Below are 19,305 nucleotides of genomic sequence, written 5' to 3'. Positions count from 1 at the left end.
GATTAAACAGTTAATAAGAAAGAAGGGACAGAAGGGATATGTAAAATATAATGAAACTGATGCTATACGATTATAGGTTCACAGGTTCACAGATTCACACTAGGCTAACTGCCCTTGCAAGCCATTTTAAGCCTAGCCAATTATCCTCTGTGAGATTCAAACACTGTACCTTGTGTTTGCAAGGCAAACACCTTAACCATTAGGCCACCCTCCCACCCACCCAGGGAGCATAATATTACAAAGCAGAGCAAAGGACTGCATAAAGGTGTTTAAGGGTAAAATTGCTATTAGATACTACAACTCTCCCAAGAAAATATAAATGCATGAAGAAATAAAGAAACATTTTCTGGATGTTGCACATTCCAAAATAGAGAAAGAGACACAGAGAGAACAAAGTATGCATAGGGCATTAGTTCAGATATTGTTAAAATAATGGACCAGATTCTGTAAAGTTCATGGACTGTGGTGCATTACTCCAAAATCAGCAGCAAAGTTAAGGATATTTATTTATTTATTTTATTTTACATTTGTTGACCGGGATAGTCCAACTGGAGCCATGTCCATTTTCAGTGGAGGCCCAGGGAGATAAGCTCCAATTTATCAGATACAATAATACAAGTAAAACAAGAGTAGATAAGTAGTATTACCAACAAATACATAGACAGACATGCGATACCCCTGGTTATAGTCAGGAGAAAAATTAGCAATAAATAGTTAGTTGGGTTATTCACATTCATGTTGAAAGTTACCCGGGCTTGTTGCAGTGGCAAAGCCAGTTAAATGCCATATGCTGTTTGAGTTTAGTTTTAAATTGTCCTAGGGAGGAGAGCAAAGTAATATCACCTGGAAGTAAGTTCCAAGCTTTGCCTGCAGCATTAGCAAAGAGGGCATCTCCAGCAGTGCTGTTGATTTTGATTGTCTAAATTAGAAGTTTGTTCGAAGATCGAAGCAGTCTTGGATTGTTGTGGGGGGTGATAATATTTTGAAGGGCTGGTGTGTTATCTGGGTTATAGATGATTTTGTTAGCCATGATCAGCAGGTTATATTGTATGAGACTGGGAAGTTCTAGCCACCCAAGCTGATTGATGCAGTGGTGTGTTTTAAAAGGCATTCCAGTGGCAAACTTGGCAATATGATTGTAACAGATTGACAGTCTATTTAGTACAGATTTGTTTAGATTGGAGAGAAGGGGGGAGGCGTTTAAAAGTGTTGAGAGTAGATGAGAGCGAGCTATAGCCATCTTAGCTGGAGGGGTTAGGAAGGCTTTTATTCTATACAGTGGCCCAAGTTTTTTATTGATGTTCTTGATTGTTTGATTTACATGTAGGTTAAACTTTAGGTTATTGTCAATAATGACACCTAGTAATTTTGTAGAGGGGTCAGGGGAAATTATTGTCCCATCTTTTGCATTTATGGTAAAGGTGAAGGCGGCAGACCTATTAGTTGGAGAGAATAACAGCATTTTTGTTTTTTTGGGATTTAGTAACAATCTACGTTCAGAGAGCCCATTTGCTATGGTATTAAAGGTGGACTGGGTAGCGACCCTCAGGTCTGTGGGAGAAGTAGCTGAGCAAATCAGGGTGGAGTCATCAGCGTATTGGATACAGCTGACATTTGGTATGACTGTATACAAGTCATTAATAAAGATGGAAAACAGTAGGGGCCCTAATATGGAGCCTTGTGGTACTCCAAGGTTGTTTGGTAATAGATTAGAGAGCTTGCTCTGCCATAGGACAGCCTGTTGTCCTCCATTTAGGTAGGATGTAAACCAAAGAAGGGCATTAGTATCATGGTGGAAAGTTTGCAAGGTGTGAACCAGACGCTGGTGATCAACCATGTCAAATGCCTTGGAAAGATCCAAGAATAGGGCAGAGGATATGTGATTATTGTTACGGTTATTGTTTATGGTATTGGTAAAAGCCATTAACGCTGAGGTTGTGCTATGGTGTGGACAAAAACCATGCTGGGTATCTGCCATGAGGTGATTTTGAATTAGCTGGTGCATAAACTGTTTTTGTATACATTTTTCCATAATCTTTGCCAGTGGAGAAAGTATAGCTGTAGGTCTATAATTGGAGAATTCCATAGAGGAACCTCCTTTATGTAGTGGAATTACGTAGAATGTTTTCCAGATGGTGGGAATGTTAGCTTCTGCTATGGTACGATTGATTAGTATCGAAATTGGATGGGCAATGGCATCAGCTGATTTTTTAAGGTACTCAGCGGGGAGCTGGTCAGCGGAGAGTGTGGTAGGTTTTAAATTTTTGATCATGTTACGGATAAGAGATGTGGACACTGGTTGGAAGAAGAATGAAAGTTGTTTTTTAGAGGTAGAAGTATCAGGAGCAGGGGAGCTAGAAGCTAATTGTCTAGCTAGAGCTTGAATTGTTTCAGTAAAGAAATGGTTAAAACTGTCAGAGACCTCCTCTGGGATTTATCAATGGTGGCAGCAGGGATAGGTGTAGATGTTTTACCAGGGTGGAGTAGATTGTTCAGCCCTGCCCAGAACTTATGAGGATTGTCCTTGTTGGTTGTCTGTAAATTGCAGTAGTATTGTTTTTTGTCCTGTAGAATAAATGTTTTTGTTTCATTCCTAGCAAACCTATGTTTTACATGATCATGGGGGTCTTTTGTGGAACGCCATTGAGCCCATAGTTTGTTTCTGCTGGTAATTTTTTTGTCTTGTCTCTTTAGATAGCCATGATGCAGTTCTTGCTTCTGTACGTTTTGAGTGGGCAGGTGCATGTAGATCAAGAATTCCAAGAAATTTGTTGTTAAAATAGGCAACTGCCTCCTCTAAGGGTAGGTGTTTTAGCATGGACTAATTGCAAGAGCTAAGTTCCAGTTGGAATTTGTCAGGGTCAAAGTTTTTTTTGCTCCTGACTTTTCTGAGTAGGGGTTGTTGTGGGGTAATGGCTTTATCCTTAACTATGTAATCTTCTGATGGTCACTTAGGTCATCATGGAGGGTACCAGCAATGTACAGTTGGGGATTACTATTTATGAGTACCCGATCAAGTATACTATCTTTTTGGTTGGGTTTACCTAGTCTGGTAGGGGTGGTAATGGTTTGTGTAAATGCATGCAAGTTGATGTGGGTAGAAGAGGATTCTTTAGAACAAGAATCCCAGTCGATGTTAAAGTCTCCTAGTATTAGTGTTTCTTGGGGGTAGTGACAAGATAGCCAATGAAGCATGTCTTCAAGTGTGGCTACATTATTACCTGGGGGAATATACATACAGATGATGTTGATGCTTTTACTTTTGTTAAGTTGCAATCTAGTGGCAATAATCTCTGAGTTATCGATCTGAGGTGGTTGAATAACATCTATGGTCACATTCAACTCAGATTTATAGAGTACAGCCACCCCTCCGCCTTTCCTGGAAGCATGATCCAGCCTGTGTATATTATATCCGGGTGGTAGCCCTTCATTATCAGTAATGTTAGGTTTTAACCAGGTCTCAGATAGACAGAGAACGTCAGAGGAGTAGACAGCCAGGAGGACATGCAATTTGTGTACCTTATTATTAATGCTCCTAATATTAAGATGACAGACAAGGAGAGAGTTAGTTGGTCTATTGGTTATAGTTTTGTGCCTTGGGTTGCTGGTCGAGAGGGAAATTGTATCTGTGGTGGATGGGCCTGGATTGGGATGAATGTCACCACTGAGTATAAGACTAGGCCTATACTCAGTGATAAGCCTCAGGAGTTTGTTTAAAAGTTTGTAGTAGTGTCTGGATCTTGAGCTAATGTTTCGGGGGATGGTATGCTTTAAGACTGAAACTGATGTTGATTTGTACCCAATGTTAATGGTATGTCTAAAAGTGGGATATTCTAAAGCTGGGGTGATGGTATGCCCAGCAAGGAACTGCTACTCATTAAGCTGCTGGTTTTCATACAAAGTGAGTATATAAGTGACTAGCAGAAGGGGTAGTAAAGAGTAATATAACATAATGTGGGAGGAGTCAAATGGTTGGAATCTGTTTGATGACACAACAGATATAAAGTTAGATGATCAGAATGGAGGTAGTAGAGTGGAAGGAGGAATAATTGTGTTATTTGAAAGCTGATAGGGTGGTAATGCAGGGCGGAAGGAGTATAATGGTGAGGGTGATTGGGTGCTGTAATAGGAGTGTGGTAAAGTACCTATAAGTGAAGAGGTACTGAAGGCGGGTGGGAATTGGGGGCAGGGAGGGGTGCAAAATGAGCCCAAGTGCAGCGAGGGCGAGTGGAGCAGGGCTAACACTGACTTCAAGTGTATCTGTAAGCTATATTATGTAAAGTAGTGTTAAAGAAGCTATGCTGCAGTGGTGGTGCTGCGGTAGCATTGTCACCTCATAGCAAGATGTTGTCTCATTCAATTCTCTGCTAGAGTGTCTTCTGTGTGGAGGCATACGTGAATGGGGCATGCCTTCATTGAAGGTTGTGCGTCAGGGCTGGTAACCCAGTACGTAAAAATCCACTACCAGTCATTAGCGGACTGGAGTTCCGCTGTGGCGACCCCTAACCAGGAAAAGCCAAAAGACACAAACAAACAAACAGTGTTAAAGAAGCTATATTATGTAAAGTAGTGTTAACAAGGATAACAAGTGTTAACAAGGATAACAATGTAATATGTAAATATGCCGCATTTGCATTGAGCTTGGAATAGTTTGCCACACAACAGAGTATCTCACTAGCACATTAACTAAGTTATGGGAAGAATCTCACAATCTAAGCAGCCTGACATTCATAAATATCTATAACAGAATCTCTCCAGTAAGTTTATAGACAGCTATTATAGTGTATTATTATTAAAAGATGATATCTATCACTAATGGATTCTGATGGAATCTATAATTTTTTTAAGAAAACATTAATGAAGGTGAAGGGCAATAACAGCCACATCACCACAGCTAACATTAGCTAACAATAGGTGCAGGACATGTGTGGGAAAGACGGGTAACATACAGACACCTAAGGGAACTGGGAGATAGAGAAGCAGACATGGGGTATGGGTGAAGAGGAGGGGCACGCAAGAGTTATGTTGAAATTGGAAAATTTGAGGGACAGTCAGAGACTTATGGGCAATGTTTTTGTTTTTTTTTTTTCTGGTGACAATAGGCATGATTTTTGTTTTTCTTTTTTATGAATAGAAAGAAAGGTAAATACAGGGAGAAAAGAGAAGAAGGCCATCACAGCAGGTATACCATATAACAAATATCACAACAAATGACATGTGAAGGTTGGAAATAAATAGTAAGGACATGTAAGTTTCACAGACAGAACACTGCATAGCACGGGGAATGGAAAGTTGACCAACAAGGTGAAGATGTGTAACAGCAATGGTGAAATGCAGAAATATATGTGCCTGTGCACTATTACATTATGACACATTGCAAATTGTGTGGCAGTTATACCTGGAAGTGTATGATCGATGGTAGCTGTGCGTTGTAGGGTAATAAATAGGGTCAGAGTGTACATTGGATAAATAAACCAATATCCAAGTAGTCTGTCAGAAGTGCAAGCGTAAGGCAAGCAGCAGCACAGATGTGCAAATGCAGTTCTTGGAATGCCAGATAACAGAGGACAGAAAACATCTGACCATGCATGTGAAAGACTAACAACCAAGCACAGTGCCAAAGAGCAGTATTGGACCAAAGTAGGAAACTGGCTGTTACCTACACAAGTAGGTGTACACAACCCAAACAGACATGGAATGCATATGTCACACACATGCCATGTCAAAGGTAACACACAGGTATAACTGTATTTGTATGACTTCACTAGCCTAACAGGAAATTATTTGAAAACAATGTCAATACACATACCAGTGGCATGTAATAATAATATATGTTTGTTTTAAGGGCTTTTTAAATTGTTTGTACCTATTTTGTGTGTCTGTTTTTTGGAGCTTTTCTCCCCAGGACTCCATTGAAAACAGGTTCTTTTAGGCCCAATGGACTATCCTGGTAAACCAACTGCAAATAAATAAATAAATAAATAAATAAATATGGTCACAAATCTAAGATTATTGTTATATAAACAATATCAGGTTGTGCAAATGAATTTCAGCAACTTACAGTTGTTAAAAAGTAACATATAAGTATAACTAGAACAAATATGTATTGTAAGCAGCAGCCAGTGACTTGCATGCATACATCCTGCATCTGCATAATGGCCATAGAGTTGCACATGTTGACCTTGTAACAAAACAAATACATGAAAATGGACAACAATTCCAACAAAGGTAAAAGGTACCATGCATATGTGCAAGATATATGACACCTATAAAGGTGGAAGGGAGGTGGACAACATTGGCCCATATCAAGGAAGACATTGCATCAAATCTCCACAGGAAAATGATAAAGCAAGACAACAATATGTAAATTTATGCATTGCATAGTGTAGTGTTGAAGTCAACACAAACTACATTAAAGCAAATGGCCATTGTATGTCACATGGGCAGACTGCATTGCCGACATTAACAAAAATGGGCATGTATAAATCACACTTACACACAGCATTGTGTAATCATAAAACAGCAAGGGGCACAAGTAAGCAAGATAAGAACTGATAACACACACATAAACTGTCATGCCAATGTAAAACAACGTGGAATAAAACACATGCATTATATGTCACTTACCCTGGTTATTTCTGAGCAAAGGACAGTCCTTTGAGCAACATTACAGCACATTCACATGAAGTCAGTGACTGCTCACATTTCCAAGGTACAACAGTGCTTCTCTGTGGATCAGAATATGTGCAGAGACATATACATAAATCTTTGAATATGTACATCATTTGCCGAAATGGGATAATTTATCTAAATAAGGAATAGATGTGGTGATGTAACACAAGCCTGTTACTGCTCATTGCTAGGAGTCTAAACAAAAAACACCACTCCCTATAAGTTCTCTACAGCTTATAGAATGCTGATGCCTGTGTGGTCATTGAGACATACTTTAAAGCCTTTTAAAGCACACCAAGAGTGCAAGGTTATAATGCATTCCACATATTTAGTCGGGTTTACTTCATAACATTGAAATTTCATAATGCTGAATTTCATAACATTGATACGAAAACATCTAAATCACAAAACACTGAAAACCCAAAACATTGAAAACTCAGAACATTGAAAGTGTGCTTCATAACATTGAAAACTACAATGCACATGTAAATAACATCCCCTCCACCTACAACAACACCTAACTAAAAAACACACTTTTTACTAAGTTTCTGCAGGGGAGTAAGCCCCCCCCCCGAACCTCCCATATGGGGGGGCTCTGCCCCCCTGTAAATTAAATATACCAACTCCAAGATCGTACTACAGTGGGGAAAAGGTTAATTTCCTAATCTCACTTTTTTCCACTGCAGTGCGATCCTGGAGTTGTTAAATTTAATTTATGGGGGTGGGGGTGGGGGCAGAGCCCCCCACACAAGCCCCCATGCAGAAACACAGTTGAAAGTGTGTTTGTTAGTTAGGTGTTGCTGTAGGTGGAGGGGATCTTATTTAATTGTGCAATGTACTTTTCAATGTTATGAAGCACACTTTCAGTGTTTTGAGTTTTCAATGTTTTGGGTTTTCAGTGTTTTGAATTTTCGATGTTATAGTCTCACTGTTATGAAATTCAACATTATGAAATTTCGGTGTTATGAAATAGACCCATTTAAACCAGCTACAGACAGGGACTAAAGGTGGAAGTTTCTCGATTTACAGCAAATATAAATATATCTCAAAGCTCTTCAAACAGGACAATGCTCTTGAGCTTCTCCATGTTCAAATCACCATAAGCAAAATTCAGTACCACTTCCTTGCAAGCTATGCATCCTCCTGTATGACCTAGGAGACCTATACCATGCATTTAAATGTATTGGAAACACTCACCATCCAACTCAATACCATATTGATTGCCAACTTTAATTACCCGACTATTAGCTGGGAATCCTATATGACATGAAATGCACAGGCACAGAGATTCCTGGATTTTGTAAACACAAACTTCCTGGACCAGATTGTCAATACACCAACTGGGGGGAAACCATACTAGATCTGGTCCTCACTAACAAGGGAGATTGCTGCACACCCCCTAGTGTAATATTTTCCCTGGTAAGGTCAGACCACAAAATAGTGTCCTTTGAAGTAAAAATAAAACCTGGACCCGCAACTAACCCTGAAATATTCTAGAACTATTCTAAGGCTAACTTCCTGCTATTAAGTGATAACCTGGCAAAGTTTCAAACCCTCATAAACCGTGAGAACACTGCTGCCTATGCAGAACTGTTCACAGAAATTCTATACAAGCATGTTTATAGCTACACATAGGCAGCTGAACCCACCAGGAAGAAGTACAGAACTAACTCAAAAAACAAGCCACTATGGTGGAATCACAAAATCAGTAGGCCGTATAATAGAAGGAAGAAAATCATAGCAAAAATTAGGAGGTGCAGCACCCAGCAGGATAAAAGCACTCTCATGAAACAAAATAAACAACTCAGAGGACAAATAAAGTTTAACAAAGCCAAATTTGAGGTAAATTTGGCGTTCCATGCCAAGGACAACCACAAGGCATTATTTAGGTATTTCAACAACCTAAAAGGCAATACACAACTGTTTGCATAGCTCATTGTAAATGGAGCCACCTATACTGCGCCAGAACATAAAGCAAACCTACTGGCTGACAAATTAATCTCCAGCTTCACCCCTCTTTTCCCCTCAACCTTCCCTCAAGAAATACCATGAACTATAACTCTCCCTGCTATCACTAGGGAATACATCCTTACTGCTGTCTCTCCAAGCCCAAGGACACTTTGTCAATAGTCCCAGACAATATCCCAGGATACCTTATAAATATCATGAAACATAACTTATTCAGCCCTCTGGAATTTCTATTTAACTGTAGCCTCTAAACAGGCTTTGTGTCTCATGAATGGAGAACAGCAGCAGTCATCCTTCTGCACCAAGCTGGGCCATCTACAGACCCTAGAAACTTCAGACCCATAAGTCTTTCTAGTCTCGTATGCAAAGCCATGGAACGAGTTATCATAAAAATGATCAATAATGAAATGGTAACCCTCCAGACACTGCACCTACCCAGTCTGGTTTTGTATGCCTACTCAACCTGCTGGACTGCTTTGAGAAGGTCACCAAAACAATGGATGAGTACAAGATGGTTCACACTGCCTACCTTGACCTGGTCAAGGCTTTTGACACAAGAACTCACTTAGGCATTATTGACAAACTCAGGTGGTTAGGTACAAACCATTATGTCACCCAGTGGATAGCCAACTGGCTCACAGACAGGACCCAGGAAGTTAGAAATGGGAGTCCACTCCTACAAAGAGGCCAGTCAAAAGTGGAGTCCCTCAGGGATCTGTCTTGGGACTGCTCCTTTTTGGCATTTACTTCTCTGAAGTCAAAGCCAATATCAATGGCCTCTGGCTTACTAAAGTAGCATATTTTCAAATTAAGAGGTGTCATTGAATCTCACACCAACACAAATATTTTTTCTAGGAAGGACTGACACAGACAAATGACTGTTGTCAGAACCATGGACTAAAACTAAATGTCAAGAAATGCATAATAGTATCCTCTGGGAAGCCATCTGCTCATGGTAACAATATTATCAACAATACACTCCTTAGAACTGACCCAGTAGTGAGGTACTTAGGGTCACACATTGACAGTAATCTAACCTTTGACTATCACATGTCTACAGCAGTGAGAAAATCATTCTATGTTGTGCAACTTATAAACAAAAGATGTGTCATCCAAGTTGAAGGAAGTCATTGTTCCACTGTATTCAGCATTCATCAGACCTATCATTGAGCACAATGCCCCCTTTGGTATGTACCTAACCAGGCATATTCAACAACTAGGACTTCCATAGAGGTTCCTTACTAAAAGAATAACATGTAAGTAACATGTCCTATGCAGATCACCTCAAGGCCCTATCCTGGTATTCTGTCTCCTCCAGGCTGTTGAGGGAAGATCTATGCCTGGCATACAGGGCATTGTCAGATCCCTCTCTGATAGACCTCCTGCATATCCATAAAACAAACAGCACCAGAATAACCAGTTCTAAAGACTTAAACCCTGCCTGTGATATAAATAGGACCTGCTGGAGACTACCCTGTCTTTGGAACAGACTTCCCAAACGTGCATCAGAGTTCCTCCCTAGTCTAATTCAAGTGTAACTTGGACAATTGAATGGGAAACTGGAAATTCATCCCTGGTTTGACATTTATGTCTATAATGGACATAGGTAGCCTATAAATGGTTCAACTCCCATGCCCCTGCTTGTAAATGTTTCATCTCCTATGCCCTTGCTTACACTTATGAAGTGTACCAGAACTTGTCAGAGATTTGGGTGCATGGCTAGTGATCATTAGCCTAAAAAATACCTACTAACCTATGAACCTATAAACCTATATGGATGGTTTACTCCTCAGTCCAGTTGGGCATTAGGAAATGTTAAAGCCTTATGGAAGTAGCAATCTTGATAGTAATATAAATTAGTTGAATAGGTCACAATTCAGTAAATTGCTCACCGAGGTCCCACCCAGTTTGCATGCAGCAATGGTCTGATCCGTTACTGTAGCAAAATCACTATTTAACAGTGGCACTTATGGTATATTATCAGATCATTGGAAGATAATGAGTACATGCTACATATGGTCCTGTTTAAACCATTTATTGGGTATTTGCAGGGAGCACCTTCCCATTACAACAAGCTATTGGGTAAGGTGCTGAATTTGAGAAGTTACTCAGATCTGCACAAATGGGATTCCACAAACTTGAACTTTAATGAACCTCATTAATTATGTATGGTGTAAATAAGACTTATAAGCTGCATGCACATAGCTGTTCTTGCTTTCCATTATAGCTGACTCACAGGTAGATGCAAATATAATTTTTTTGCACCTGGTACCATTGCTGCATTGTGAAATGTTTACCTCTTTACAAATGTTTATTAATATTACTCCTTATTAAAGTATGTGTATAAGGCTAGATTGATGCATAGATGGAAAATTGGGCATTATGAAAATGTTTGTGGCTTACAGGAGAAGTGTGGGCTGTGTTCTATATGGATAGGTACATCTACATCAGTAATATGCAGAACTTTCTCATATGGTGTTGTACAGACAAATTTTAATAGAACAACTGTGCGGTACATACAAACTTATTCACAGCTTACTGCTGATGACAACTCTGTGGTGTATGTATGGAAAACTATGTATTCTGATATTATCTGCATGTTGCTATATAGTATGTATTTGCATTGCTGTTATGGGTATTTATTCATTGATGCTTCTTAAGTCACATATTAGGATGATGCAGTGGTGCAGCGGTTGGCATTATCACCTCACAGCAAGAGGTTCTCTGGTTCTATTCTCACCTGGGATGCCTTCTGTGAGTGTGCATGTCCTACCTGCATTTGTGTGGGTTTCCTCTGGGTGCTCCAGTTTCCTCCCTATTACAAAGACATGCATTTGGAGTATTTCTCCCTGGGCCTCTGTGAAAATTGGCTCGTTCAGAGTCGGACTTTCCCAGTAAACAAATAATAAATAAAATAGAACTTTTGACATAATAGAACAAGAATCTGTGTTTGTTTCTACTTACCATGTACTGTCAGTGGCCTGCTTACTGATACAGAGGTTGATTGATACTTTCCGTAAGTTGCTCAATTGATGATTTTCAGATACTCTCTACTAATGTGGATGGCATTTACTGCTCAGTATTGATTGCATTGATATAAGCTCATCATGTATAACATTTCATGTTTAATACAACTAATTTTTTTTTACGTGCGTTGTCTGTTTAGGCTCAAATTGCATTACAGCTGCAACCATCACACATTTTCTGGTCTACATATGTTACATGCAGTATATTAATGTGAACCAAGTGTAGGGCTTGTATGATACAATGCTGTTGTGTTTGAACCTCCACTACTGTGATATCTGTTGTAAGGTGTTCAAATCCCATAGACAGCTTCTACAGATATCAGAACTTATGTTGTTGTTCCAACTGTTATGTATTCATGCTTTGTTTTCATATTACATATAGTTTTAAATGTCACAGTACTATATGTACAGAGACTGTTTCCTAGAATATTGCATTGCACAGGACTGCAGAAGGATTAAAGTGGCTAAAGCTATCCATATAATCATCTCCTTATGTGGGCCCCCACATAAATCTAACCATATGCATATAACGGTCTTTCAGATGGCAAACAGACCTAGGGGGTGACAATTTCTCCCCACATGGAATGAAATTATAATAGATGCTCTGAGCCAACATGGACAGAGGCTGCTTGGGCAGGCAGTAAATACTGTATGGAGGAATGAAGTCTGGACTGGCATCATCAACATGATTAATGTTGTGGGAGGTTGTGATGCCCCTACTCTTGGCTAGTAATCAAGGAGTGTAAAACATCACCACTGACACTGGAGAGGGATGTTCACTTGAAGAAAAATGGATGCACCCAGTGTTTCCAGATGCAGCTCCTTGCATTAAGCACAATTTTCCTTAAGACACACAGGAAACACAGTCAGCCTGGGGGTTGGATCCTCTCTCTCTCTCTCTCTCTCTCTCTCACGCTCTCTTCAGATCCCCAATAAGACACCCCACTGGCACAGGTGTAGGGTTGAGACCATAGCTGAGTGTCCAAGCCAAGTCTTTCCAAACCTTCTCTGTGGAACAAGTGCTTTGTGTCCCTGCTCTAAGCAGCCAACACACACACTCTTTAAGATTTGATTTACACACGCACACACGCACACACGCACACACGCACACACACACACACACACACACACACACACACACACACACACACACACACACACACACACACACACACAAACACACACACCTGGGAAAGGGTGGAACAGATTTACTACCTATGCCCCCTTCTGCTCAGACTATAAGGTAATTACACCACCACCAGATACTCCAAAGCCAGCTACTCAAATGCTCTTGCAAGGGAACCCAGTTATACTAACTGAAGTTAATATTAATACAAATGTTAAGGTTGATCAAACAGCAAGACTTACAGGAGTTGCTGCAGTGTCACCAGATAAATGCAACTACTCTCAAAGGTTAAAATATTCTCTAAAGGAACAGCCACAATGAAAAGTTTAAATATATTTAATAAAAAATAAAAAACATGAAAATACAAAATATCTATTTACAATAAACACCAGTGTTTCACTCACACAAAATATTAAAAATAGCACAGGTGGACAGGTTTACACAGTTACAGAAAAACAATACTTAACTAACCTCACTATATTTTTCTGACTGACCTAAAGAATTATTATTCCCTGATTACTTACTAGAACAAGCCAAGATGAAGTAGGTGAGTAATCCTTCTTTGTCAGGTTACAAAAACAGAGTGCTTTTAGACTTCAGTCTCAGATAGTATTAAAACATTATTTTATTGTTGGATTACAGGAGGACATCACATACATCTGGTCATCTGACTTCTGGTTCCCATGCAACCCCCGCCCCCCATTCCTAGAAACTGCCAGGATTTAGCACGTATGCATCAATAATACACAGACATACAGCATGATAAGATATGATGCAACTCCTGAAAGACATAAGATGATTTTAAACCCCCACCCTTCCGGAGTAGCAATTAGTTTGCACCAAAGACAATGCATAAAGATTACTAGTACAGACGTTTCATCTGTGACTGCATTGAGAACTGTAATATATAATCATTACGGCCTAAATTAAGTAATTTAATTTCCTGCTATTTTTTCAAGTAAGATGGATTAAGATTAACCTCATCTCTTCCAGTGGCATCTGTTACAATGCATACATTTAAACAGCTACAATAATGCATGTATATATATTTTTCTGTCCAGCATGGCACTGTTGGTACATTTGTAACACAAGCGGCTTTACAATTACATTTTTCAACATAAGCATCTGTACAAATCAGTTTGATATACAAATGACATATAAATCTTTACAAAATTCCAGCTAGCTCTGCTGGCATGTTACACATCCACTGCTCTACTTCTCCTGGTATAGCTGGCAATATCTCACATTGTCACATAGGTCATAAGAAATCCTGGGAGGCCTGTCACTAAGTGCAGTCAACAGGATTCACCTCTATGAGAGGTCAAGAGGTGCCACTGGTGATGGCCCACTACTGACACCCCCGATGAGATCACATATTTTTTGCATCTCTGCATAAGGCAAGTAGGGAGTACTGCATACCTGGGGGTGGGATAGAAGCAGGTGTTCCAAGCTGCACATGTATACATTGCATCAGTACATATTGCTGTTGCATGCATATTCATTTGTTGCCATTTTTGTATTGCAGAAGCCTCTTGTCATGCCAGTGTTGTTTAACAGCATATCAATATTTCCCTCACACTTTAAAATGCAGGTACATGTTATGGGGGCACAATCTGTGCAGGTGCACATACAAACAGACCAGGTATGGTTTTCCAACATGCTCATGCATTGCAGCAATGTGCAGCAAACCTGTGTTGGATGAAACTAATGTTGCTGTTTTCCTACACAGGGACATCTGGCCAACAGGTAAACCATACATCACATGAGTATAAGCAGACCCAGGTACTGTATTGTATATGTTGTCATATTGCAATGCCAGTGACTGCATACATGACCGTGTTTGCTTTGTCTGTACTTTCCTACTGCAGAATCTGCATTAAGACACACAAACTAACCACATTGTGAAGATGTTACTAGCATGCTATTGTTTGTCATACATGCCATTGCCGTTATTATTGTTGTTGATATCCAAATAATACTATGTCCTTCTACCACTCATAGGACAGCCACAAACAACTGGTTTACTTTTGTATAACCTACTCTATGTTTTACCTCTGTTGGAATGGTCCATGCTGGCAAGGATATGATTAAGAATGCTACAACAGTTCCATTTCTTCCACCTCCTCTGGAGCCAGCTTCCCACGAGGACATCTTATGGTTGCATTATGTTTGTATTCCTCACATGTGTCATGTATGTTGCATATGTAACATACTTGCAAACTCACTGTTATATAGGTTGAGGCCCATACACAGATAAGACATCCTAGTAAGTCATTACTTTCTGTTCCACTGTAGTGAGATATATGTAACATATGTCATTAATGATACACAACATGATGTGCACACATTTTCCTAACCTATGTCATTTGTCTCTTCTTTTAGCATGTTAACTGCCTTTATACTCCAATAGTCCATCCACTGATCCCAATGTGGGATCTGATGTATCTCAGTATGGCAGCATGGCCCAACACAAAGAGCACAGACTTGCTGATACACTCTGGCCCAGATGCTGACAGCCATATCGATGCAGCTGCAGCCTCAGATGTGGAGGAAAACTTGTCCAGCCATTCTGACAATAAGTGCACATTATATGGTGAACAAGATGAGGCCTGTGGGTTACCGCCCCATGTTGAGTCTGCTGGAGATGCTGACATTTCTTATCAACATGCCAATGCCACCCATCATAGTAGACGTAGGCATGTATCTGGTATGCATGGGCATCCATCTACTCCTACAGGCAAATGAACACTCACTGTGACATCATGGAACTGACATTCGTGCACTTGCCCATACCATACTGGATGTGCTGCATGAATGACAGAAGGGCAGACACAGTAAGGTCATGATATCATTGGCTGCACAGAATGAAAACATGTTATCTGTGGCAAGTTTTGCTGAATCCCTGGCTATGACAGTACTACAGCTGTGGCATAGTATAAGCAGGGTTCTGCATGCCCTGGCAGTGCTTAGCTGATTACCACATGGAAGAGATAGGCCTCCTCTCTGCAGACCAAACATTTCCCCCTGAGGCATCAATGTCTATGCTGTAATGTGCATAACCTTCTGCTCCTGGCTCATCTGATATGGATCTGGCAGTTTTGGCCAGACAGTCAACCTGTACTCACGGTCCTTCCTACAATCTGTCTCCACATGCTGACATGACCCCGTCTGTCTCCTCTGTGGAGCAACCTAGACCTCATGTTTCCATATGTGGTATGGGCAGACTAGACCACAGTGTGGTCACCCTAGACTGCATTAGAGTAACATTGACAGTTGATTCACTCTGTCTGGTAGTGTCAGTCTCACCCAGTGCCAGTGATGATTGCTGTATAGGCCACTGACAATGTCATCTGTCTGTGGTTGTTGAGAAGTCTGATGCGATGGGAGACTGACATTTTTAGTAACCATATGTGACTCCACTTAATACATTGTAGTTTATCCATACATTACATTCATATATATTACTTGTGATATTGACAACAGTTCTGCATTATGTCTTGAGTTGGTTTTCTGTTTCCATCCTTTTTGTTTCAGATATGTATATCCCTTCTTTACTGTCATAAACACATATTCCTCTATGAGTATATAGGCATATCTGTATCACTTTCGGCTTCAAGTGATGATTTGTGTTGTGATGATTTCTATTTGTTTGTACTGTCACATGTTAGAAATATGTTGTTATGTCTGATGCTCTGTTTGCACATCTACTGGATATTCACAATTAGATACAATCTGCTGTGGTGGGACAACACCTGAACCTCAACCTTTAATCTGTGCACTTCTGTACATGTGGTTTGTCATGACTCAAAGGTATGTATCATGTGCTGCTTTGCTGCTTGGGCCTGGACTTGTGGTTGGAACCTCTGTCGCCCAAACCTGTTTCTTCTGCTCACTGTGCTCTCTCGCTCCTCCTCTGATAGCTGCGGAATATCATCTTCAGGCATCTGGAGTTCTTGAGGTAGTTAATCCATACCTGCAGCTGGTATACATGCATTTGAGTGAATGGCCGATGTCCAAACGCGAACATGTCGAAAGCAGAATCCGAAGATCGCAAAATGTCGAATCTGCAAATGCCAAACCCGGAATTACCGAACACCGGCCAGGCTACTATTCCCCCCTCTCGATCCATGATAGCACTTGTTGTGGCAGTTGTGCGATCGGGAATTTCAAATTCAATGTTGCACGCGACATTGCGAGTGTTTGCGCCTACGAGTTTTGACATTACAGTTCAGAATTACTATGGATCGACATTCAGTCATGCAACCAAATGAATGTATTCCTCTGCAGCTAGATGACTGCAATGTGCTGTTGTTAGTATATTGTGTCACATGGCAGACACAATTATCATATTTGCTGCCTTTTCATGTGCGTATTGCAGTGCACCCTCGGATGTGTCCAGACATATGAACTTATCTTTTAGTTCACAAAAAACATGCTCAGTAGTATTTCTTGTTGTGGCATGCTCTCTATTGTAGGCTTCCTCTGCAGGGTCTGATGGTTCTCTCTATGGAGTAATTAGCTACAGCTCAAGTGGATGGCCACAGTGAGCTATTGTGGGGAGTGAACAATATGTTGCCATCATGGATAATGTTGACAGGGACATCCTCAGCTTATATCCTACCTGTGTTCCTGTATTTACCAGCAATATTCTCTCAGGTACTTCACCTTGCTGGAATGCAGACCTCAGACTACTTTCCCACCATCTGGTAGCATCATGGACACTTCCAGGGTGTGTTGCCATAATGTTTGCTAGGCTGCCGTCTTCAGTCCACACAACTTGGCAGTTCATGGATGGCCTTTCTGTTGTATGGGTGTCTTAATAGGGATGTGGGTGCAGTCTACTGCACCAAGTGCAGGTGGGAAGTTTGCAAGGTTATAGAACTGGTACATAATACTCCTCCACTCCATGCGGGTAAATGGTAAGTTTATGTATTCATTTAACTTGCTGCACATTGCTGCCAGAAAATTTTATAGGCTATAACAGGCAGCTGTTTCTAACACTCCTACTGCATCCCTCGTGTGCCTTTAGAATGTCCCAGATGCCAGTATACTTAGGCTCAGATACACTTTTGTTTCAAGAGGGATGGGGGTGCCATGTGTGGGGCACACATGTTGCACACAGCCTGCACGAGCTGTCTGTCTGGGTGGTCCCTGTCAAATATTGGTTGATCTGACAGTTGACTTAGTTGCAGCCTTGCTCTATGTTTAGATGGTCACCTTCTGGGATGCACAACCACATCCTCCTCCATAGCTTGCAGTACTGCAGCCTGTTGCAGTTCATTTAATGCAGGTAGCAATTTTCTTGCTTGGTATTATTATGGATTCTGCAAGATTCCATAGGAATAGCTTCCGTTTCTTGCACTGCAGTATGGTATTCACCAAAGATGTTGGAAACAGAGTCGGCATTGTAGTTTAATGCTTTTGATTTGCACTGGGTGTGCACAATGTGCTTTGGAATCCAAACAGATGTGCGTGAAATCTGTAATTATCTTATGCCAAATACGTAAGTACTTGGACTGCTTGCAGTGTACCTTCTGAAATCATATCCACAGCTGGTGTGCTGAAATCTTCCTTCTGGATACTATACTGTCTGTAACAATCTTTTGGAATCCATCCCCTACTGTGAGTCTTAATTGTCATCAAATGTTTATTAAACTATATTTTTGTTATTGACTAACCTGCTTACATTGGTAGTAAGAAATGAAAAAAATGGGTCTGCTTTTCTTTTGAGGTACTTTTATTGCTAGTTTTCAGACTAAAATATAAAGTACCCCTAATTATGTATACTGTATACAGTTATGATGATGACTACTAAATATTAAGTAATGACTTTTTTTATATTTGCATTTAGTAAAATCCCATTAACAATGAACGTAGATCCTCATGTTTTCTTTAGTTTGTTATGGCATATTCATAAATACTTTGGAAATGCTATACAAGAAGGATGAAAAAGTCATAGCAATTTATCACTTTAGATGTTGTTGTCATGAATATATAATACAGCCATACGGATAATTGGAATAGTTTCTTATAAGTACTGAAAAAGAGGCTGAGGTAACATTCCCTGCTTACTTTCATAGCTTTCATATCAGCTGTGACTAGACAATATATTATACAGCATTCCCTGTCCTGTGCAGTTACATTGTGACAATGCAGCATTTTATTCTGGTCTCAGACAACTGCAATACTAAAATGTTAGAATAAGATTAGAATGTTGGCAGAATGACCTTTAAACTGTCAACACTGATATTAGAAAACTGGCCTTTAAAGAATAACCATACTATCTCTTGATAGGCATGCCATTAAAAGCTGATGGACAGTCATTTCAAATTACTCCAAAGTGTTTTATTCATTTTATGGGCATGAGATTAATTCTTGTGCCGTAAATTCCATTTAACATGTATTCTCATTCAGGCAATGTGTTTGTCAGTTTTATGAAGTGTGACTTCATCTAAATGCTGGTTATTTTGTATTTAAGGTTTTAATATTACTGAAGCTGGCAAAATGCAGACC

The sequence above is a fragment of the Protopterus annectens genome, chromosome 3.part0 (genome assembly GCF_019279795.1).
Source record: "Protopterus annectens isolate FY-2018-M chromosome 3.part0, PAN1.0, whole genome shotgun sequence".
In the NCBI taxonomy this organism is placed as follows: domain Eukaryota; kingdom Metazoa; phylum Chordata; order Ceratodontiformes; family Protopteridae; genus Protopterus; species Protopterus annectens.
The sequence above is the reverse complement of the archived record's forward strand: the minus strand, read 5'-3'. Positions refer to the sequence as shown.